At 38.5% G+C, this 23,683-nt stretch overlaps 1 pseudogene; it reads right to left on the bottom strand.

Moving 5' to 3' along the window:
* Positions 1-441: 441 nt before the first annotated feature.
* Positions 442-13,163, bottom strand: LOC138988260 (craniofacial development protein 2-like; annotated as a pseudogene).
* Between the last annotated feature and the right edge of the window lie 10,520 nt (positions 13,164-23,683).

Here is a 23,683-nt window from a genome sequence, read left to right as displayed (position 1 = left end):
GTCCATACCACTTCTGTCCTTTATTGTGCCCATCTTTGCATGAAATATTCCCTTGGTATCTCTAATTTTCTTGAAGAGATCTCTAGTCTTTCCCATTCTAATATTTTTCTCTATTTCTTTGCACTGATCACTGAGGAAGGCTTTCTTATCTCTCCTTGCTATTCTTTGGAACTCTGCATTCAAATGGGTATATCTTTCCTTTTCTCCTTTGCTTTTTGCTTCTCTTCTTTTCACAGCTATTTGTAAGGCCTCCTCATACAGCCATTTTGCTTTTTTGAATTTCTTTTTTTGTGGGGATGATTTAATCCCTGTCTCCTGTACAATGCCATGAATCTCTGTCCATAGTTCATCAGGCAATCTGTCTATCAGATCTAGTCCCTTAAATCTATTTCTCACTTCCACTGTATTATCATAAGGGATTTGATTTAGGTCATACCTGAATGGTCTAGTGGTATTCCCCACTTTCTTCAATTTAAGTCTGAACTTGGCAATGAGGAGTTCATGATCTGAGCCACAGTCAGCTCCTGGTCTTGTTTTTGCTGACTGTATAGAGCTTCTCCATCTTTGGCTGCAAAGAATATAATCAATCTGATTTCAGTGTTGACCATCTGGTGATGCTCATGTGTAGAGTCTCTCCTTTTGTTGTTGGAAGAGGGTGTTTGCTATGACCAGTGCATTCTCTTGGCAAAGCTCTATTAGCCTTTGCCCTGCTTCATTCTGTACTCCAAGGCAGAATTTGCCTGTTACTCCAGGTGCTTCTTGACTTCCTACTTTTACATTCCAGTCCCCTATAATGACAAGGACATCTTTTTTGGTTGTTAGTTCTATAAGGTCTTGCAAGTCTTCATAGAACCGGTCAGCTTCAGCTTCTTCAGCGTTACTGCTCAGGGCATAGACTTGGATTACCATGATATTGAATGATTTGTGTTGGAAACGAACAGAGATCATTCTGTCATTGTTGAGACTGCATCCAAGTACTGCATTTCAGATTCTTTTCTTGACTATAATGGCTACTCCATTTCTTCTAAGGGATTCCTGCCCACAGTAGTAGATATAATTGTCATCTGAATTAAATTCACCCATTCCAGTCCATTTTAGTTCGCTGATTCCTAGAATGTCAACGTTCACTCTTGCCATCTCCTATTTGACCACTTCCAGTTTGCCTTGATTCATGGACCTGACATTCTAGATTCCTATGCAATATTGCTCTTTACAGCATCAGACCTTGCTTCTATCACCAGTCACATCCACAGCTGAGTGTTGTTTTGCTTTGGCTCCATCCCTTCATTCTTTCTGGAGTTATTTCTCCACTGATCTCCAGTAGCATATTGGGCACCTACTGACCTGGGGAGTTAATCTTTCAGTGTCCTATCTTTTTGCCTTTTCATACTGTTCATGTGGTTCTCAAGGCAAGAATACTGAAGTGATTTGCCATTCCCTTCCCCAGTGGATCACATTCTGTCAGACCTCTCCACCATGACCCGCCCGTCTTGGGTGGCCCCACAGGGCATGGCTTAGTTTCATTGAATTAGACAAGGCTGTGGTCCATGTGATCAGATTGGCTAGTTTTCTGTGACTGTTTCTGTGAGGTTTCAGTCTGTCTGCCCTCTGATACCCTCTCTTAGTGCCTACCATCTTACTTGGGTTTCTCTTACTTTGCACGTGGGGTATGTCTTCACGGCTGCTCCAGCAAAGTGCAGCCGCTGCTCCTTACCTTGGATGTAAAATGAGCTAGTGAGTCTAAAAGGGTCTGTAATGTCTGATTTGATTGAAGAACTTTCAGTGATACATTATGGTTCTGTGGAATCAGAGATCCTCATCTGTAATGCTATTATTGTGTCTTGATTTCTTACTCCTATGGAATTTTCACTAAGCTCCCATTCTTTGTGTTGACATAGAAGTTTAGAAATGAAAAGGAATGGATGTAATTACATTAGCATGACTCAGTATAGCAGTCCTCCTATCTTGCTTGAATCAATTTTAGTCTTTCTCCCTATAAGCAAATGTTCTCTAGCAACATTTAAAATAAATTGCTTCTATCATTTACTTTACACTGAAGTTAGACCTCCTGCTGGTAGGTTTTCCCTTTCCATTTCTTTCAGATAATATTGAAATCTAGTGACTGACTTTTGGAGAATAATGCAAGCTACTTATCTCTCTTCCCTATTTCATCAGGTACAAACTAGCATACCAATCAAACTCGCAGGAGATTATCTTTTTTTGGGTTATCCTTCAGTGTCAGTTCTATCTGAGTTACATTTTTATATGTAGACTGTAGGAAATAGAAATTTAAGCATTTTCTACTGAAAGTAGTAATCTTTTAGCAATCCAGCAATCACTTTTGTCTTATGATTGTGGACTTGACTTCCCTGATAATCTCTTAGTTAAATGAAGTAAATGTCCTTTTATGGTCTGTTCGATGCAGGTACTTAGGATTCTATTAGCATATGTCAAAAAGGTAAACTGAGGAAAGCAATTTATTCTCTTGCTCTCTTTTAATAATTTGAAGACAGAATGTGCAATATATCAATGTATGCTACCTCTCAGCTCCAGAAAGATACTAGTGTGCTGCTACAATTTATGGTTTAAAAGGCCATGGAAGTGGATATGGGGTTTTACTCCAAATAAAATCTTATCTTAAGAAAATAAATAACTCTTTGCTGTGTAAGGGGAAGAAAAAGGAAATGCATAGATCACTGTGCTAGTTCTAAGAGCAAAACAAAAGAGAGGAATTATGCATTGAATTATTTAGTTATCTAAAAAATCCCCCCAAACAGCTCTGAGGATAAAAAGTAAGGAACTGCATGTTGCTTTCAATCAAGTACACAAGGATAGCAATTAATTATTCATTGAGAGTATGAGTGTAGTACTAAAAGAATAGAGATAAAATTGATGAATAGTAAATGATGCAATTGCAAAATCCTTCAGAAACAGAGGTAAACCACCATCATCTGTTCTACATCTTCTCTTAATGATACCTCAGGGACACATCAGCAACTTAAGAAAAGGAAAACATCATATCATTTGCCTATTTCTGTAATACCATTCTTGGCATGTTGCAGAATTATTATTGACCTATTTTTCCTCCTTGGCTTCACATTTATTCTCTATTCATTAAGTTCTAAAAATATTTGTGAATGAACAAATTAATAAGTGAGCAATTAAGGGAAATGAACACATTATTGATAATATTTTATTTTTCTGAATCTTCTATGTGATTTAGAAAGGCTTGAATTTCTTGCCCATGAAAAGTATAACTTTATGAGAATTTAACTCAGAGACTGAGTGTAGGGAAACTAGTTACTGTCAAGGAGTCCTTTAACCACAGAAGGATTTTCTTTTCAGAGTGCTTTTCTTTTCCTTTCTCTTCTTTTCTATTATAAAACTTTCAAGTGAACAGCAAGTGCACACCTTATAATGTGACTACAATGCGGTAACCACCACAAGTCTAGTTGCCACATATCACTTACATTAGAGACCTTCTCTTGTTTTGCTCACCTCCAACACCCTTCAACTCTGGAAATCACTAATCTGGTCTCTGTATCTATTAGTTGATTTTGTTTGTTCATTTGTTTTTTGTTTTTGCTTTAGACTTTACATATGACTGAAATCATATGGTATTTATCTTTCTCCATCTGACTTATTTCCCTTAGCATAATACTACCTAGGTCTATCCATCTTGTTACAAGTAACAAGAGCACATACTTTTCTGTGGCTGAATAGAAATACATTGTCTGTCTATCTACCAATATCACATCTTCTTTATCCACTTAGCCACTGATGGACACCTAAGAGGTTTCCATGCCTTGGCTATTGAAAATAATGCTGCAGTGAAAATGGGAGTGCATGTATCTTTACAAATTAGTGTTTTCATGTTCTTCAGATAAATATTAAGAAGTAGAGTAGCTGGGTCCTATGATAATTGTATTCTTAATTTTTTGAGGAAGTCCCATATTGCACTGATTTACAATCCCAACAACAGTCTACAAGGGTTCTCTTTTTCCAAATCCTCTCTAACATTTGTCTTTTTGATAATAGCTATTCTGACCATTGTGAATTGGCATCTCATTGTTTGATTTTCATGTCTCTGATGATTAGTGATGTTGGGTATCTTTTCATGTACCTATTAGTCATTTGCATGTCATCTTTGGAAAAATGTTTATTCAGATCCTCTGCCTATTTTTTAAATAGGTTTGCTTGTGGGATTTTGTGTGTGTGTGTGTGTGTGTGTATCATATGATCTCTTAATATATTCTGCATATGAACCATTTATTAGATATACCATTTACAATTATCTCCTGCCATTCAGTGGGTTATCTTTTAATTTTGTTGGCAATTTACTTCACTGTGTAAAAGGTTTTAAGTTTGATTAGGTTTCATTTATTTATTTCTGCTTTTGTTTCCTTTGCCTGAGGAGATGGATCCAAAAAACTGCTCCTGAGTCTAATGTCAAAACATATTGACTGAGTTTTCTTCTAGGAGTTTCATGGTTTCCAGTCTTACATTTAGGTCTTTAATCCATTTTGAGTTATTTTTTGTGTATGGCATAAGATTGTGGTATCATCTCATTCTTTTGCATGTAGATGTTGTTTCCCCAACACCATTTATTGAAGAGACTATCCTTTCTCCATTATATGTTTTTTGCTCCTTTGTCTTAAATTAATTGTCCATATATGTTTTGATTTATTTCTGGGCTCTCAATGCTGTTTCATTGGTTTGTGTGTTTAAATTTGTGCCAGCATCATACTGTTTTGGTTATTGTAGTGTTGTTCAGTTCAGTTCAGGTCAGTTGCTCAGTTGTGTCTGACTTTTTGAGACCCCATGAACCACAGCACTCCAGGCCTCCCTGTCCATCACCAACTGCCAGAGTCTACCCAAACTCATGTCCATTGAGTCGGTGATGCCATCCAACCATCTCGTCTTCTGTTGTCCCCTTCTCCTCCTGTCCTTAATCTTTCCTAGCATCAAGGTCTTTTCAAATGAGTCAGCTCTTCACATCAGGTGGCCAAAGTATTGGATTGTAGTGTTGTAGTATAGTTTAAAATCAGGGATTGTGATACCTTCACCTTCATTTTTCTTTCTCAAGATTGTTTTGGCTATTCAGTATCTTTTGTGGTTCCATACAAATTTTTGAATTATTTTTTTCTACTTCTGTGAAACATGCCATTGGAATTTTGGGACTACATATAAATCTGAAGATTGCTTTTGGGTATCAGGGATATTTTAACAATATGAATTCTTCCTATCCATGAGAATGAAATATCTTGTCATTTATCTGTGTCTTCAGTATCTTTCATCAGTACCTTACAGTTTTCAGTGTACAAGTCTTTCACTTCCTTAGTCAAATGTATTTCTAGGTATTTTATTCTTTTTGATGCAATTGTAAATGGGATTGTTTTCTTAATTTCTCTAATAGTTCATTATTAGTACATAGAAATGCAGCAGACTTCTGTGTATTTATTTTTTTAATTTTCAAAATTATTGAATTATTTATTAATTCTAACACTTTTTGGTGGATTTTTTGGATTTTCTATATATAAAATCATGTCATCTGCAAATAGTAATAATTTTACTTTTTCTTTTACAATTTGGATTCCTTTTATTTCTTTTTCTTGCATGATTGCTACTGTTTTTTGCATTGGTTATTGAATCAAAAAGTTTGCTTGTGAGCTCTTTTTTAAGCAATATTTTCATTCCCTGAATAGTTTTCTTGTATGTATTCCCCACTGGGCTCTTCTCTCTTGTGCAGGATCTAGGGGTAGAACGCTTGACATGGACTTGGAATCCCTCACTTCTCAGGGAGAAGATGCAAACTTTTCTGATCCCTCCCCATTGTGAGTTGCTGTAGCTAGGGTGACTTTTTCCTCTTAGTGAGTCTATCTCTGCCTCTTCTGGCTATCTCAATAATGTTCTTTTACCCTTTGTTGTGGAAGTTCTATCGATCCAGTTTTCAGAGCTCATTCTGAGCGAATTTTTTCATATGTTGTTGTAGATTTGTTGTGTCCATAATAGAAGGTAAGTTCAGGTTATTCCTCCACCATCATCTTGAAACCTTCTGGAGAACTTTTTGTCAGAATGTTCAGAGTATAAATCAGTCAGAAAATTTCCCCTTATATCAGCATATTATTTTCAAATGACTTGGAACTATCCTATCTGATCTTCCTCTCTGGATTGGAGAGTGGGAGAGATAAGCCAGCATTCTGGGAGTTTTCTGCAATATGTGGTGCTTGATAACACTCATATATAGCATCTTTTGGATTTCTAGGTCAAAAGCAAGATCAACATTTCAAAAAACATCCATGATCCAATCAAGGCAATACCAAAAACAAACAAATAAACAAATAAACAAACCCACCAAATGTAAGGCCACAGAGCTTGGGAACTAAAGGAGAGAGAGAGCTGCTAAAGACATAGAAGAAAGACAAATCTAGAGAAATTTGCAAAAAGGATCCCAGAAGATATTTTTCATATACTGCCTTTGGCAGCTAGAATTATCCAGGATTGCTGAGTGGGTAATCATGTGCTTGGCACCAGACTCTTTTAGAAATTTCATGTGTGTTCATTCTAATATATTTATAAGATTAAAAAAATCTATAAATAATCTGAAAGTAGATATTAGTGATGCCATATGAATATACACAAAACACAACGTTGTATATATATATGTTTTTTAATTTACTTTTTTTGGAGAGGATACGTTTTGTTTGGCTCTTTGTTACCCCAGGTATATTGTTGTTCAGTAGCTAAATCCTGTCCAACTCTTTTCAATCCCATGGACTGCAGCACGTCAGACTTTTCTGTCTCCATTATCTCCTGGAGTTTGCTCAAATTCATGTCCATTGAGTCAGTAATGCTGTCTAACCATCTCATCCCCTGTTGCCCCCTTCTCCTTTTGCCTTCAGTCTTTCCCAGCATCAGAATCTTGGGCTTCCCTGGTGGCTCAGACGGTAAAGCGTCTCTACAACACGGGAGACCCGGTTCAATCCCTGGGTTGGTAAGATCCCCTGGACAAGGAAATAACAATCCACTCCAGTACTATTGCCTGGAAAATCCCATGGAGAGAGGAGCCTGGTAGTCTACAGTCCATGGGGTCGCAAAGGGTTGGACACGACTGAGCGATTTCACTTTCACTTTCAGCTCTTTTCACCAGGTGGCCAAAGTGTTGGAGCTTCATCTTCAGCATCAGCCCTTCCAATGAATACTCAGGGTTGATTTCCTTTAAGACTGACTGCTCTGTTCTTGCAGTCCAAGGGACTTTCAGAAGTCTTCTCCAGCACTAGAAATTGAAAGTATCAATTCTTCTGTCCTCAGCCTTTTTTATAGACTCTCACATCTGTATATGACTACAGGAGAAAAGCATAGCTTTGACTATACCGACCTTTGATGGCAAAGTGGTATCTCTGCTTTTTATATGATGTTATAGATTTCCTTACAAGGAGAAAGCATCTTTTATTTTCATAAGCAAAGTACACTGAGCAAAATTACAGACTGGATGAATCACAAGATGGAATCAAGGTTGCTGGGAGAAATATCAACAACCTTAGATCTGTAGATGTTACCATTCTAATGTCAGAAAGTGAGGAGGAACTAAAGAGTATCTTGATGAAAATGAAAGAAGAGAATGAAAAAAAGCTGGCTTGAAACTCAATAAAACTAAGATCATGGAATCTGAACCCATCACATCATTGCAAATAAAAGGGGGAAAAGTGGACACTGTGACATTTGTTTTTTTCGGCTCCCAAATCACTGTGGACAGTGACTGAAGCCATGAAATTAAAAGGCAAACCTTGGAATTGCTCCTTGAAAGGAAAGCTATGAGAAAACTAGAAAGTGTATTAAAAAGAAGAGACATCACTTTGCCGACAAAGGTCTGTATAGTCAGAGTGGGCTTTCCTGGTAGTTCGGCTGGTAAAGAATCCGCCTGCGATTCAGGAGACCCTGGTTTAATTCCTGGGTCAGGAAGATCCCCTGAAGAAGGGAACAGGTACCCATCCAGTATTCTGGCCAGCAGAATCCCCACTGGCAGAGGAGCCTGGCAGGCTACAGTCCATGGGGTCACAAAGAGTGATATATGATTTAGTGACTAAACAACAACAGCTCTGCACAGTTGTGAACCAGTCAGTTGCTCCATGTCCAGTTCTAACTTCTGCTTCTTGATCCACATAGAGGTTTCTAAGGAGATATGTAAGGTGGTCTGGTACTCCCATGTCTAAGAATTTTCCACAGTTTGTTGTGGTCCACATAGTCAAAGGCTTTAGTGTAGTCAATGAAGCAAAAGTAGATGTTTTTCTGGAATTCCCTTGCTTTCTCCATGATTCAACGAATGTTGGCAATTTGATCTCTGCTTCTTCTGCCTCTTCGAAACCCAGCTTGTATCTCTGGAAGTTCTTGGTTCATGTACTGCTGAAGCCTAGCTTGAAGAATTTAGAGCATAAACTTGCTAGCATGTGAAATAAGGGTAATTGTATGGTAGTTTGAATATTCTTTGGCATTGCCCTTCTTTGGAATTGGAATGAAAACTGACATTTTCCAGTCCTATGGCCACTGCTGAGTTTTCCAAATTTGCTGACATATTGAGTGCAGCACTTTAACGGAATATCTTTTAGGATTTTTAATAGCTCAGCTGGAATTCCATCACCTCCACTAGCTTTGTTTTTAGTAATGCTTCCTGAGGCCCACTTGACTTCACATTCCAGGATGTCTGGCTCTAAGTGAGTGAACACACCATCATGGTTATCCAGGTCATTTAAGACCTTTTTTTTTTTTTGGTATAGTTTTTGTGTGTGTGTGTATGCTTGCCACCTCTTCTTAATCTCTTCTGCTTCTGTTAAGTCCTTACCATTTCTTTCCTTTATTGTGCCCATCCTTGCATGAAGTGTTCCCATTGATATATCCAATTTTCTTGAAGAGACCGCTAATCTTTCCACTTCTGTTGTTTTCTTCTATTTCTTTTTTTTTTTAAGGCAAGAGTTTGTTTTATTCTACAGATTAAGTTACAGTAAATTTATATTCAGGGTCATTTCAGTGATGTATATTTTATTTTCCCTCTTCAGAAATGGAGAATTCATTGGTATACGGCATTCAGTGGTAGTTCACAAATCATAGTGCCTTTCTGAATCATCTGGGATGGGTATAAAAAATTCACATCCTTGGCAGTAGATGTTCACTTCACTGGAAAAACATTTTCTGACTCTTCTGGTTTCCTTCTATTTCTTTGCGTTGCTCATTTAAGAAGGTCTTCTTAACTCTCCTTGCTGTTCCCCTGAACTCTGCATTCAATTGGGTGTATCTTTTCCATTTTCCCTTTCCTTTCACTCTCTTCTTTTTTCAACTATTTGCAAAATCTCAGACAACCATTTTGCCTTCTTGCATTTCTTTTTTCTTTGGGATAGTTTTGATCTCTACCTCCTGTGTAATGTTATGAACCTCTGTCCTTAGTTCTTCAGACACTCTGTCTACCAGATCTAATCCCTTGAATCTATTCATCACCTTCACTGTGTAATCATAAGGGATTTGATTTGGTCATACCTGAATGGCCAGTGGTTTTGCCTAGTTTCTTCAGTTTAAGTCTGAATTTTGCAATAATAAGTTCATGATATGAGCCACAGTCAGCTCCAGGTCTTATTTTTGCTGACCTATAGAGGTCTCTATCTTCAGCTGCAAAGAATGTAATCAATCTAATTTCAGTATTGACCAGCTGGTGATGTCCATGTGAGTCATTTCTTGGGTTGTTGGAAAAGGGTGTTTGTTGTGACCAGCATTTTCTCTTTACAAAACTCTATTAGCTTTTGCCACACTTCATTTTGTACTCCAGTGCCAAACTTGCCTGTTATTCTGACTCTCTCTTGGCTTCCTACTTTTTCATTTCAATGGCAACCCACTCCAGTACTCTTGCCTGGAGAATCTCATGGATGCAGGAGCCTGGTGGGCTGCCGTCTATGGGGTCGCACAGAGTTGGACAAGACTGAAGCGACTTAGCAGCAGCAGCAGCAGCCTACGATGAAAAAGACATCTTTTTCATGTGTTAGTTCTAGAAGGTTTTGTAGGTATCTTGATCAGCAGGACTGATCAACATCACCTTCTTGGGCATCAGTAGTCGGGGCATGGACTTAGATTACTGTGATGTTGGATGGTTTGCCTTAGCAACGAAACGTGATCACTCTGTTGCTTGCGAGGTTGCACGTAAGTACTGCATTTTGGACTCTCTCTTATTGACTAGGAGGGCTACTCCATTTCTTCTAAGGAATTCTTGCCCAGAGTAGCACATATAATGGTCATCTGATTTAAATTTGCCCATTACCATCCATTTTAGTTCACTGAATCCTAAACTGTCAGTGTCCAATCTTGACATCTCCTGCTTGACCAAAGTCTAATTTACTTTGATTTATGAACCTAATATTCCAGGTCCAGGAAGAGAAATATTGTTCTTTACAGCATCAGACTGACAACCAGACACATCTACAAGTGAGCATCGTTTCCGCTTTGGCCCACTGCTTCTTTCTTTCGGGAACTGTTATTAATTACCCTCTGCTCTTTGCCAGTAGCATACTGGACACTTTCCAACCTGAGGGGCTCATTCTGGTGTCATGCTGCTGCTGCTGTTGCTGCTAAGTCGCTTCAGTCGTGTCCGACTCTGTGCGACCCCATAGACGGCAGCCCACCAGGCTCCTGCATCCGTGGGATTTTCTAGGCAAAAGTACTGGAGTGGGGTGCCATTGCCTTCTCCGTCTGGTGTCATAACATTTTGCCTTTTCATACATGTTCGTAGTTCACAAACAAAAATTCTATTATTCACAAAAATTTTTTGAGTGTGTGTGTGTGAGCTGTCTCGATATATGTATGCATTGTTAAAGTGATTACTACAGTTAAGCTAAATGACATATCCATCATTTCACATAATCCTTTTCTTGGGGGGTGGAGGGGGGAGAACAATTAAATTCTATTCTCTTAGAAATTTCATATATACAATGTAGTATTATTAATTACAGTCATCATGCTTTACATTAGACGTCCAGTCTTTTTTCATTTTGTATAAAACTTTATACCTTTTGACCAACATTTCTTGATTACCCAAGCCCCTAGATCTTAGTAGTCACCATTCTACTCTCTGCCTCTATGAGTTCAACTCTTTTAGATTCTACATAAAAGTGATAGTTTTCTCTGTCTGGCTAGTTTCGCTTAACATAATGCCCTCCAGTTTTATTCACATTGTTGTAAATGTCAGAATTTCCTTCTTTTTATTTAGTTGAAGCATAGCTGATTTACAATAATGTGTTAGTTTCAGATGTACAGCAAAGTGATACAGTTAGAAATATGGATTTGTGCTTTTAGATTATTTCCCTTATAGGTTATTACAAGATTGAGTATAGGTCCCTGTGCTATATAATGGGCACTTGATTTTATCTATTTAATATATAGTGGTAAGTATCTATTTATCCAAACTCTTAATTCATTCCTCCTCCCTCCCTTTTCCCTTTGATAACCATAGTTTGTTTTCTATGTCTGTGAGTCTTATAAATAGATTTATTTGTTATGTTTTAGATACTACATATAAGTGATATCATATACTAGTTGTCTTTCTCTGACTTAACTTCACTTTGTATAATAATCTATAGGTCCATTCATGTTGCTGAAAATGGCAATATTTCATTCCTTTTCATGACTGAGTAGTATTGCATTTTGCAATACTACTTCTTCATCCATTTATCTGTCGATGGACACTTAGGTTGCTTCCATGCCTTGGCTGTTATAAATATGCTGCAAATCTGATTAGCTTTACTGGGATATTTGCTTTATTGCCATGAACCTGAAATATCTCTGAAGTGTGTCTGTAAATGTACTTCATTTTCCTTATCCATTCATTTATTGACAGACAGAAGCTTAGGTATTTCCATATCTTGGCTATTGTGAATAATGCTTCAATTTTCATGGAAGTGCAGCTGTGTCTTTGAGATCATGATTTTATTTCCTTTGAATATATGCTCAGAAGTTATCTTGCTGAATCATATAATAGCTCCATTTTTTTTAAGAACTCTGCATGCTATTTTCCATATTGGCTGTACCAATTTTCATTCATGTCAGTAGTGTACAATGGTTCTTTTTTCTCTACATTCTTGCTGACAGATTATCTTTGATTGAAGTATTAAAGTGATAAAAATGCAGAATGCTATGCTGTATTCCAGACTCACTAAATTGTCTTTTTTTCCCCCAAGTTCTGCATGTGAGTCTTATTTTCCCGGAAGTTTCAGATTCAATACGTCAAACCACTGATTTCTCCATTATGCTCTCCAGATTATCCTTTCAGTTTCATCTTTCAAAGTTAAACATAACACATAAATCAGTACTTTTCCGAGCTGAATAGATAAGCAATAAGAAATCTCAGAGGTGACACAGCTTTTAATTTTAATTCTTTGAATAAGCAAATTATTGTATTTGAACTTTGGGCTTCCCAGGTGGCTCAGGGGTAAAGAATTCACCTGCTAAAGTAGGAGATGCAGGAGACATGGGTTTGATCCTTGGTCGGGAAGATCCCCTGGAGAAGGAAATGGCAACTCACTCCAGTGTTCTTACCTGAAGAATCCCATGGACAGAGGAGACTGGCAGGCTACATCCATAGGGTCACAAAGAGTCACATATGACTGAGTGACTGAGCACTCATGCTCATTTGACCTTCAGAGGCCATGAATTGAGGTATATGAGAAATATAATGCCCTCTATTCTCTTAAATTAATTCAGCTTCTCTTTTGAATTCTTATTCTATCTGATCACAGCTTCCAGGAAAACACTGCTCTCTCTGGTTTAAACTTGTTCAACTCAAGGAATATCCTTCAGGCTTTTCTTTGGAGGATCACCTGAGTTCTGGAAGAGGGGCTTACGTGGCCGTTCAGCACTAAGTGAAGGAGCTGGTCTTTGGTCAGTAGCTGTCCACTCTGGCCTCCCCTGAAGTGGACAGCATTTTCTGGGTCTCTGCAGATCCCTCTCAGCACTATTTCTAAGGAATTCCTGTCCCCAGTTGTACCCGGGTGTGTGATCTATGCCAATTTCCACTTCTGATGTGATTCCTCCCTGCAACAAGGAAACACCTTCTTGGTCTTACTTGTGTTTAATTTCTTACTAAATTCTGCATCCTCTTCAAGAGCCCAGACTTCCAGCTGCTTTCGCATTAGACTGTGGTAAGGTACTGAGCTTCTGCGGGCTTCTGATTATCAGAGTTTCAAAGAAAAGCACTGGATACAGATCTCTTCTGCATTAGGAAAACTGAGAATCAAGTAAGTGCTTCTTAATCTCCCTTTCTTTGGAGCTTAAGCCTCCAAAGTGGGGAGATTTTAGAGTTCTCTAGAGTATAGCATTCTGCTTTCTCTCTAGCTCTTTTTTCCTTTCTCCTGAAGCCATGAGATTTTTAATTTTTGAAAATGCAAGTTTAATAGCCTGCTGACAATCTTCAAGAAACAGAAACAACCATCTGTATGCAAGAAATATTTCTTCACTTATGTCATGTATTACTTTGACAACTGTATAAATAAACTAATCTGAGGAGTTTCTAATTGCATCATTTTAATGATTTCTTTTTCTCTTCTGTACAGTCTTATGCATTTTGAGCAAGCAGACAAACTCAGATTTATCATTTTTCTCTTATGTTTATTGTTTAAGAAACAGTTTTAGCTCTTGCTACTGTATTGTTATTGTTGTTGCTTAGTTGCAACCCCCTGGGACCGTAGCATGCCAGACACCTCTGTCCATGGGATTTCCCAGGCAAGAATACTGAAGTGGGTTGCTCTTTCCTTTTTGACCCAGGGACTGAACGCACCTTTCCTGCATTGTCTAGTGGGTTCTTTACCTTTGAGCCACCAGGGAAGCCTGACTCCTGTATGCTGCTGCCATTGCCAAGTCGCTTCAGTCGTGTCCGACTCTGCGCGACCCCGTAGACAGCAGCCCACCAGGCTCCCCTATCCCTGGGATTCTCCAGGCAAGAATACTGGAGTGGGTTGCCATTTCCTTCTCCAATGCATGAAAGTGAAAAGTGAAAGTGAAGTCACTCAGTCATGTCCGACTCCTAGTGACCCCACAGACTGAAGCCTACCAGGCTCCTCCATCCATGGGATTTTCCAGGCAAGAGTACTGGAGCGGGGTGCCATTCCCTTCTCCGACTCCTGTATAAATGCATGTAAATATCATTTACCCTAACCAAAATTACTTTTCTGAGCATTTAAATAAAAGTTCATTTTCCAAAATCCTACATTATTTTTACTTTTTTGCTACTATGGCTATATTATTTTTGAAAAAAAAAAAAAAATGCATCCACAATGAAATAAAAGCAACACTTTGTAGGAAAATATATAAATACAATAAATAACAAAAATAACAAAATAAAGTTGTTTTTGTATTTATTGTTTATTGAAGTAAAGTTGACTTACAATGTGTGTTAGTTTCAGGTACAGGAAAGTGATTAGTTGTGTATATATATATTCAGTTCAGTTCGGTCGCTCAGTCGTGTCTGACTCTTTGCCACCCCATGGACTGCAGCATGCCGGGCCTCCCTGTCCATTACCAACTACTGGAATTTACTCAAACCCATGTCCATCGAATCGGTGATGCCATCCAACCATCTCATCCTCTGTCGTCCCCTTCTCCTCCTGCCTTCAATCTTTCCCAGCATCAGGGTCTTTTCAAATGAGTCAGCTCTTTGCATGAGGTAGCCAAAGTATTGGAGTTTCGGCTTCAGCATCAGTCCTTCCAATGAACACCCAGAACTGATCTCCTTTAGGATGGACTGGTTGGATCTCCTTGCAGTCCAAGGGACTCTCAAGAGTCTTCTCCAACACCATAGCTCAAAAGCATCAATTCTTTGGTGCTCAGCTTTCTTTATAGTCCAACTTTCACAGGCATACATGACTACTGGAAAAAACATAGCTTTGACTAGACAGACCTTTGTTGGCAAAGTAATGTCCCTGCTTTTGAATATGCTATCTAGGTTGGTCATAGATTTTCTTCTAAGGAGCAAGCATCTTTTAATTTCATGGCTGCAGTCACCATCTGCAGTGATTTTGGAGCCCCCCAAAATAAAGTCTGCCATTGTTTCCACTGTTTCCCCATCCATTTGCCATGAAGTGATTGGACCGGATGCCATGATCTTAGTTTTCTGAATGTTGAGCTTTAAGCCAACCTTTTCACTCTCCTCTTTCATTTTCATGAAGAGGCTTTTTAGTTCCTCCTCACTTTCTGCCATAAGGGTGGTGTCATCTGCATATCTGAGGTTATTGATATTTCTCCTGGCAATCTTGATTCCAGCTTGTGCTTCATCCAGCCCAGTGTTTCTCATGATGTACTATGCATATAAGTTAAATAAACAGGGTGACAATATACAGCCTTCACGTACTCCTTTTCCTATTTGGAACCAGTCTGTTCTTTTCCCATATAGATTATTGCAAAATATTGAGCATAGGTCCCTGTGCTATAGGGTAAGTCCTTTTTGTTCTTTAATTAATTCATCAATTTATTTTGGGCTGCACTGTGTCTTAGCGGCTGCATGGCTGTTTCTTTCTAATTGTGGCATGCAGGCTTAGTTGCCCCACAGCATGTGGAATCTTAGCTCCCCAACCAGGTATTGAACCCATATCCCTGCATTGGAAGGCAGATTCTTAACCACTGGACCACCAGGGAAGTCCCAATATGTCCTTGTTTTTTATTGCTTTCATATATAGTAGTGTGTGTGTGTGTCAAGCCCAATCTTCCAATTTATCTCTCCCCCTACTTTTCCCCTTTGGTAACCATAATTTGTTTTCTATGTCTGTGAGTCTGTTTTATAAATAAGTACCTTTGTACCATCTTTTTAGATTCCACATATAAGTGATATCATATGATATTAGTCTTTCTCTGCCTGATTTGCTGCACTTAGTATGGTCATCTCTAGGTCCATCCATGTTGCTGCAAATGGCATTATTTCATTCTTTCACAAGAAAGAGTGATATTCCACTATGTGTATGTACAGCATCTTTGTTATCCATTCATTTGTATGTGGACATTTAGGCTGCTGACATGTCTTGGCTACTGTAAATAGTGCTCCTATAAACATTGGGATGAATGTATCCTTTAGAATTATCATTTTCTCAGATATGTGCTCAGGAGTGGGATTGCTGGATCATATGGTACCTTTACTTTTAGTTTTCTGAAGAATCTCCATACTGTTCTCCATTGTGGTTGCACCAATTTACATTCCCACAAACATTATAGGAGGGTTCCCTTTTCTCCATACCTTCTACAGCATCTATTATTTGTAAACTTAACAAAATAAAGCTCTAAACATTAAATGGTATCCCCAGATGAAGTCTTAGACATATGAGAAAAGCCATCTTGGACATTTCAATTCCAGCTTGCTGCTGCTGCTAAGTCACTTCAGTCATGTCCGACTCTGTGCAACCCCAGAGATGGCAGCCCACCAGGCTCCCCCGTCCCTGGGATTCTCCAGGCAAGAGTTAAATGCAGTTCATGAATGTCCCCACCCAACACAATGTGCAGCAAAAAAATCTCCTCACGTGTGATCGGACACCCTACACAATATCAAGAAATAATAAATTCTTGTTGCTTTATATCACTATGGCCTAGGTGGCTTTTTACACATCAATAGATGACCGACAAGATAGTAAAACTGTTTAAAATTTTCCTATGAATTGAGCTCTTGATAGGATCACATTGAATTAATTCAATGATCTTGCAAGCTAAAGATAGAGAAGAACAAAGTAGTCTGTTTAGGGAACAGAAGAGTGTTAAAACCAATGAACCTTAAATATTTAGCAACTTAAAAATTAAAAATTCACTAGAATATGGAAAGGCTAATCAAATTATTCAATATGATTTTCTGACATACTTTTAATAGGAATATCCAGATTGTCATGTATTAGTCTAAAATGGTGACCTCCAAACCTTCATTTTTTTTTTTTAATAACACAACTGAAGGCCAAACTCTAATGTGACCTCCAAAGATCCTTACCCCTGGCAGTCACATCCTGTGTAATTCACTCCCCTTGAATGTGGGTGGGATTTATAACTTGCTTGTAATTGACAGGACAATAGGGCTGTCAGATCTCTGTCAATGCAGCCAGAAGGGCTGGCATATCCCACCATCAGTTTTATTAGGGTGCGTGCGTGCTCAGTCACTAAATCATGTTTGACTCTTTGCAACTCCATGAACTGTAGCCCTCCAAACTCCAGTGTTCTTGCCTGGAGAATCCCAGGGATGGGGGAACCTAATGGGCTGCTGTCTATGGGGTCGCACAGAGTAGGACATAACTGAAGCTACTTAGCAGCAGCAGCAGCAGGCTTCTCTGTACATGGGATTTTCCAGGTAAAAATACTAGAGCAGGTTGCCATTTCCTTCTCTAGTGGTTTCATCAGATCGGAGCCCTATTCTGGGTAGAAACTCTTTTTCCCTTGATGGCCTGAAAGAACCACATAGCCATGTGGGTGGCCCATGTGGCAGGGAAATGAGGTGGCCTCTGGGACCTGTGTGCAGCTTCTATGCAGCAGCAAAGAAAAAGCCAGGGCTCCAGTTACTCATTGCCTTTTACTTATACTTTTATTTCTATGGCTATATTTTTTTCTGCAAGGAAACCAATCTAGGTGAACTTGGAAATGGTTTCTGTACTCCAGCTTTCAGAATAGAATAAGCCTGACTAAGACCTTGTCTTCAGTCTGTGGACCCCATGTGGAGGACCCTGGATCAGCTTCATTCAAAACCTTGACCCTTACAAACAGTGAAATAGTAAGTGTGTGATGTATTAAATTACCTAGTTTTTGGTAGTCATGGGGTCGCAAAGAGTTGGACACGACATCAGTGACTGACTGATGATAGAGCAGTGGGTAGCCAAAACACAAACATTAAAAATGTTCAGTGTGAGTTCTCAATATTCAAATATTTATTATAATTTATAAACATACACATTTTATTAACTACATACAGTAAAAATAAGCATTTTTTTAAATGCATGTTTTAAACATTTTATTTACAATAAAATGTTTATTGTGTGTGTGTGTGTGTTCAGCCACTCAGTCATCTCGGACTCTTTGTGACCCCGTGGACTATAACCCATTAGGCTCTTCTGTCCATGGGATTTTCCAGGCAAGAATACTGGAGTGGGTGCCATTTCCTCTTCCAGGGAATCTTCCTGACAGGGGATCAAATCTGAATTTCCTGAGTCTACTGCACTGGCACGTGGATTCCTACCACTGAGTCACCTGAGAAGCTCCTTATTACTAGTACTGTATGGTAAAAATATGTGAATGAAACTTTTTAGAAATTAAAATGTAGAAAAATACTGTCAGTGGTACATCTCTTTCATTTGAGTTAATAAATCTTTTAGGGGTATAGTTTTGGCTATGAGAGCCATTAATACCCAGTATCTAAGTAAACAAAACTTAGAAACTGACTTGTATTACCCTGCATCACAAAATATTAGACCAATATTTTTAAAAAATCAGCCCATTGTTATCATTAAACATGGTAATAATAGATGTCATTGAAAAGAAATGCTTTATAGTATTAATAATTAAATTAAAAAGCATTAATCACCTTTAAGTTTTCTAAAATGCAATTTTATATAATTTATAGTGTGTATATTATGGTGCATGGTATATGATCAATCTAGACACCATATTAAATGTGATCAACCTAGACAGCATATTAAAAAGCAGAGACATTACTTTGCCAGGGCTTCCCTGGTGGCTCAGATCATAAAGTGTCTGCCTGCAATGCAGGAGACCCATGTTTGATCCCTGGGTCAGAAAGATTCCCTGGAGAAGGAAATGGCAACCCACTCCAGTATTCTTGCCTGGAAAATTCCATGGATGGAGGAGCCTGGTAGGCTACAGTCTACGGGGTCGCAAAGAGTTGGACACAACTGAGCAACTTCACTTTCTTTCTTTCTTTACTTTGCTAACAAAGGTCTGTCTAGTCAAGGCTATGGTTTTTCCAGTGGTCATGTATGGATGTGAGAGTTGGACTGTGAAGAAAGCTGAGCACCGAATTGATGCTTTTGAACTGTGGTGCTGGAGAAGACTCTTGAGAGTCCCTTAGACTGAAAAGAGATCCAACCAGTCCATCCTAAAGGAGACCAGTCCTGGGTGTTCATTGGAAGGACTGATGCTGAAGCTGAAACTCCAATACTTTGGCCACCTCATGCGAAGAGTTGACTCATTGGAAAAGACCCTGATTCTGGGAGGGATTGGGGGCAGGAGGAAAAGGGGACGACAGAAGATGAGATGGCTGGATGGCATTACCAACTTGATGCACATGAGTTTGGGTGAACTCCGGGAGTTGGTGAGGGACAGGGAGGCCTGGCGCTATGCAATTCATGGGGTTGCAAAGAGTCGGACATGACTGAGCTACTGAACTGAACTGAACTAAGATGTCTACTTATAATGATTAACTCAATTACTCCTGATAGCTGAGAAAAATTCAGACCACTTTAAAAGAGCATATTTTATTTTTTAATTGAAGTATAGTCGATTTACAATGTTGTGTTAGTTTCAAATGTACAGCACAGTGGTTCATGTTTATATTGGACATGGCTTAGAGGCTGAGCACAAGCGTAGATACACATGTATATGTATATGGACTTTTTCAGATTCTTTTCCCTTATAGATTTTTGTAAAATATTGAATATAGTTCTCTGTGGTATACCAGAGGTCCTGTTGTTTATCTATTTATATATCGTGGTGAGTGGAAGTCATTCAGTTGTGTCTGATTCCTTGCGACCCGTGGACTGTAGCCTACAGGCTCCTCTGTCCATGGGATTCTGCAGGCAAGAATTCTGGAGTGAGTAGCCATTTACTTCTCTAGGAGATCTTCCCAACCCAGGGACTGAATCCATGTCTCCTGCATCTCAGGCAGATTCTTTACCATCTGCGCTACCAAGCTATCATGCCATGTACCTGTTAATTCCAAGTGTTAGCCGCTCAGTCATGTCTTCTTTGTGACTCCATGGACTGTAGCCTGCCAGGCTCCCCTGTCCATGGAATTCTCCAAGCAAGAATACTGGAGAGGGTTGTCATTTTCTCCTCCAGGAAATCTACCTGACCCAGGAGTCAAACCCAAGTTCCAAACTTGCAGGCAGATTCTGTACTGTCTGAGCCACCAGGGAAGCCCCCGATAATCCCAAACTCCTAGTTTATTCCTCTTTCCTCCTCTCTTTCACCTTTGGTGACCATAAGTTTGCTTTCACGTCTGTGAGTCTATTTGTGTTTTGTAAATAAGTTTGATTTGTGTCATAATTTAAATTCCATATATAAGTGATATCATGGTATTTGCCTTTCTCTGTCTTACTTCACTTAGTATCATAGGTCCACCCATGTTGCTATAAATGGCATTATTCCTTCTTTGTTTTACAGCTGGGTAGTATTCCATCATATGATTCACATTTTCTAAATGAATGAAGATATTTTATATTATCTAAACAGCAACCCATTGTAAACAAACTAACAAAAGAAATGATATGGAAACTCACACATTAAGATTTTTGGACATAGAAGTAGCCTCACTTCTGATCTCCCATTTCTTATCACTCTTTTTCTGTTTGGTCCATAGCCCTTTTTACCACCCCCAGGATTCCCTTGGTGCTCTTCACAACCCACAGGAGTAAGATCCAGGATGGATTGAGAAGTTGCAGCCTCCTGGTGCCTGGGAACTCTCTTCTATTATTTCAGTTTTACTTTCATTGATTTAATTTGATCTTATGCTTATTGATGATACACTGAAGCACTTATGGATTTCCATTCTTAACTCTATGTAGAGTACAGTGAATGCTATATGATGTTTTCTGATATTCTGGTCATTCTAATTTTCTGAAAAATCAACAAATTTGTGCACAAGTATAGCTGTAGATGTAATATTAACTCTAGATGTGATATTTGTCCTTGGAAGAAAAGCTATGACCAACATAGACAGCATAATAAAAAGCAGAGACATTATTTTGCCTTTGACACACACTAATCAGAAAGCTTCACTAGTAAGGATTTAACTCTATCTGTAGTTAATACCAAGTTTAATAATTAACACAGTAGCTTTTAAAATACTTTTCACTGATGAAAAGTTCTCAGTATATGTGGAATGGCTAGAATAATTGTACAGGCATTGCCATCTTTTCAGAATCAGAGAATAAGAATCTGGAGAGTTAAGTAGCCTACACGTTTCTGGAAAACTTGTAGATGATATGTAGTCTTAGGGAGATTTCTGTCACTTGATTTCATCTGGATGAGCTGAGTTCTGTCCCTAGAATATTAACACATCTGCCTTGTTATATTCTATGTTATCTTCATAACAAGTGCCTTGAAAATCTCATTGAGAAATTTGACCTTTGCTTTCAATTCTTGAATCTGATCATAATGTAGGAGACCCTGGTTGGATTCCTGGGTCGGGTAGATCCGCTGGAGAAGGGATAGGCTACCCACTGCAGTGTTCTTGGGCTTCCCTGGTGGCTCAGCTGGTGAAGAATCTGCCGCAATGCAGGAGACCTGGGTTTGATCCCTGGGTTTGGAAGACCCCCCTGGAGAAGGGAATGGCTACCTACTCCAGTACTGTGGCCTGGAGAATTCCATGGACTGTGTAGTCCATGGGCTCACAAAGAGTTGGCCACAACTGAACGACTTTCACTTTCAATTCTTCTAGAGTTATGAACAGTTTTTAACCTGCAGAATAACATCATTGAACACTAGATATATATTATAGATAATATATAATTATCTATAATTATAATATATATATAATATAATATATATATATAATATATATAATAATAATATATATAGATATTATTCTGACAATGGTGACCATTCCTGCTGGCAAAGAGATCAGCTAGAAGTTTGTAGCACAGTCTGATTAGCAGTTCACCAAACACATTTCTCTTCCTCCTGAGCACACAACTAGATGGTATATTCCAGTCTTACAGATGGGTAAAGCCAAATGATGAGTTCTAGGCAAAGGACAGTGGGTAGAAGTGATATGTGTCACTTCTAGGCCTGGCACCCAAGATTCAGTAGCATGCAATTCTGGGGACTTCCCTGGTGGCCCACAGGTTACGACTTCGCCTTTCAATGCAGAGGATGTAGGTTTGATCCCTGATCAGGAAACGCAGATCCTACATGCCTGTGGCCAAAAAATCAAGACATAAAACAGAAGCAATATTGTAACAAAATCAATAAAAAGACGTGAAAAAACATGCAATTCTGCATATTCTAGACCCTTAGGAAGAAGTACATGAAGATGGCAGAGCCATTAGGTAGAAGCTTTATAGTTTTCTGGGTCCCTATTTGGAAGAATAGCATCCATGAAGTTAGAAGACCTATTTTGGATATTTTATGAGTGAAAAATAAATTTCTATTGTGTTAAGTTACTGAGGTTTTGTGCTTAATCTGTAATAGTAGATTCTTTCAAATGAGAGAAAGCTACCACTATGGATTGGTGACGGATGGGAAGATCCTGAAACAGTGCAGTGGTAATGGGGCTAGAAAGAAATGAATTTTATAACAGGTGTTTAGGAGAGAGAAGCAGCAAGGGACATTGACTAATTTACCATGAAAAAAATGGAAGAGCAGAGAATAATTTTTAGTTTTTCAGCTGGGAAGATGGTAACAGTGAAAAATGGTGATGCTCAGGATTCTTAGGATGATAACAGCTATTTTGAAATTATAACTATTATCAATTTGAAACTTCTGCTTTCAGATATAACTGAAAAATTATTTAATTTGTTTTCCTTTCTATCCTTTGCATTGATTTAATGTGGATAGAATATGCTTCCCTGCCCCATTAATTTTGGGCTTGAATGTGTAATTTTCTTGCACTAATAAAATAAAAGTAGAAGCTTCAGGTTGCCTGTTCCAAACAGAGCCTTAAAAGACATGTTTTCATTTCTCATGATTGTTCCTGCTCTCCACCACCAAGACATCAAAACCTTAAATTTACTCCTTCACCCATCCCATAATGGATCATATCTCACTATCAGGAGCAGAGCCTCTGCTGTCGACCCATAGAACCCCAAACAAAAAACAAGTGCTTATAGTTGTAAGATACATGGATTATGCAGCCATGGATTATACATGGAATATAATCCATGGAATATAATCCATTATACATGGATTATACAATAATCCTTGTAAGATATATGGATTGTTATAATTTCAGAAAAATTGACCTATTTAGATGAGATAGTTGCAGTACAGAGTTGAGAAGAAGGACCTGGAGATGCAGAATTTGAAGTTGTGGTGACTGAAGTCAGTGAAATGGCTCAGGCCACCAAGACAAAACATGGAAGAGAAGTCCAAGGATGGAAGTAACTGTAAGAGCAGCAACAATTAAGATTTGAGTCACGAAGGTTGTCTGTAGTGAAGAACGAGAACAAATAGAGCATTTAAAAGAACCAACAAAGGTGAAGCAGTGAAAGAAAAGTGATGACAGCACTTCAACGAAGGTGTGATAAGCAGTATCGGATGTCATATGTTCAGGTAAAGAAAAAAACACTGCAAACAATCCTTTGATTACAGCAATTGGAAGATGTTACTAAAACTCACCTTTACTTGTAAGATTTCCAATAGACTTAATACAGACTGTAAACTTAATTTTGTTCATTTAATGCTTGCTTAGGGAATGCCTTTTTTAGCGGTACTTAAGCAAATATTTCTGTTAGGTCCATAACAT

The sequence above is a fragment of the Bos mutus genome, chromosome 6 (assembly GCF_027580195.1).
Source record: "Bos mutus isolate GX-2022 chromosome 6, NWIPB_WYAK_1.1, whole genome shotgun sequence".
Lineage (NCBI taxonomy): Eukaryota > Metazoa > Chordata > Mammalia > Artiodactyla > Bovidae > Bos > Bos mutus.
The sequence above is the reverse complement of the archived record's forward strand: the minus strand, read 5'-3'. Positions and strand labels throughout refer to the sequence as shown.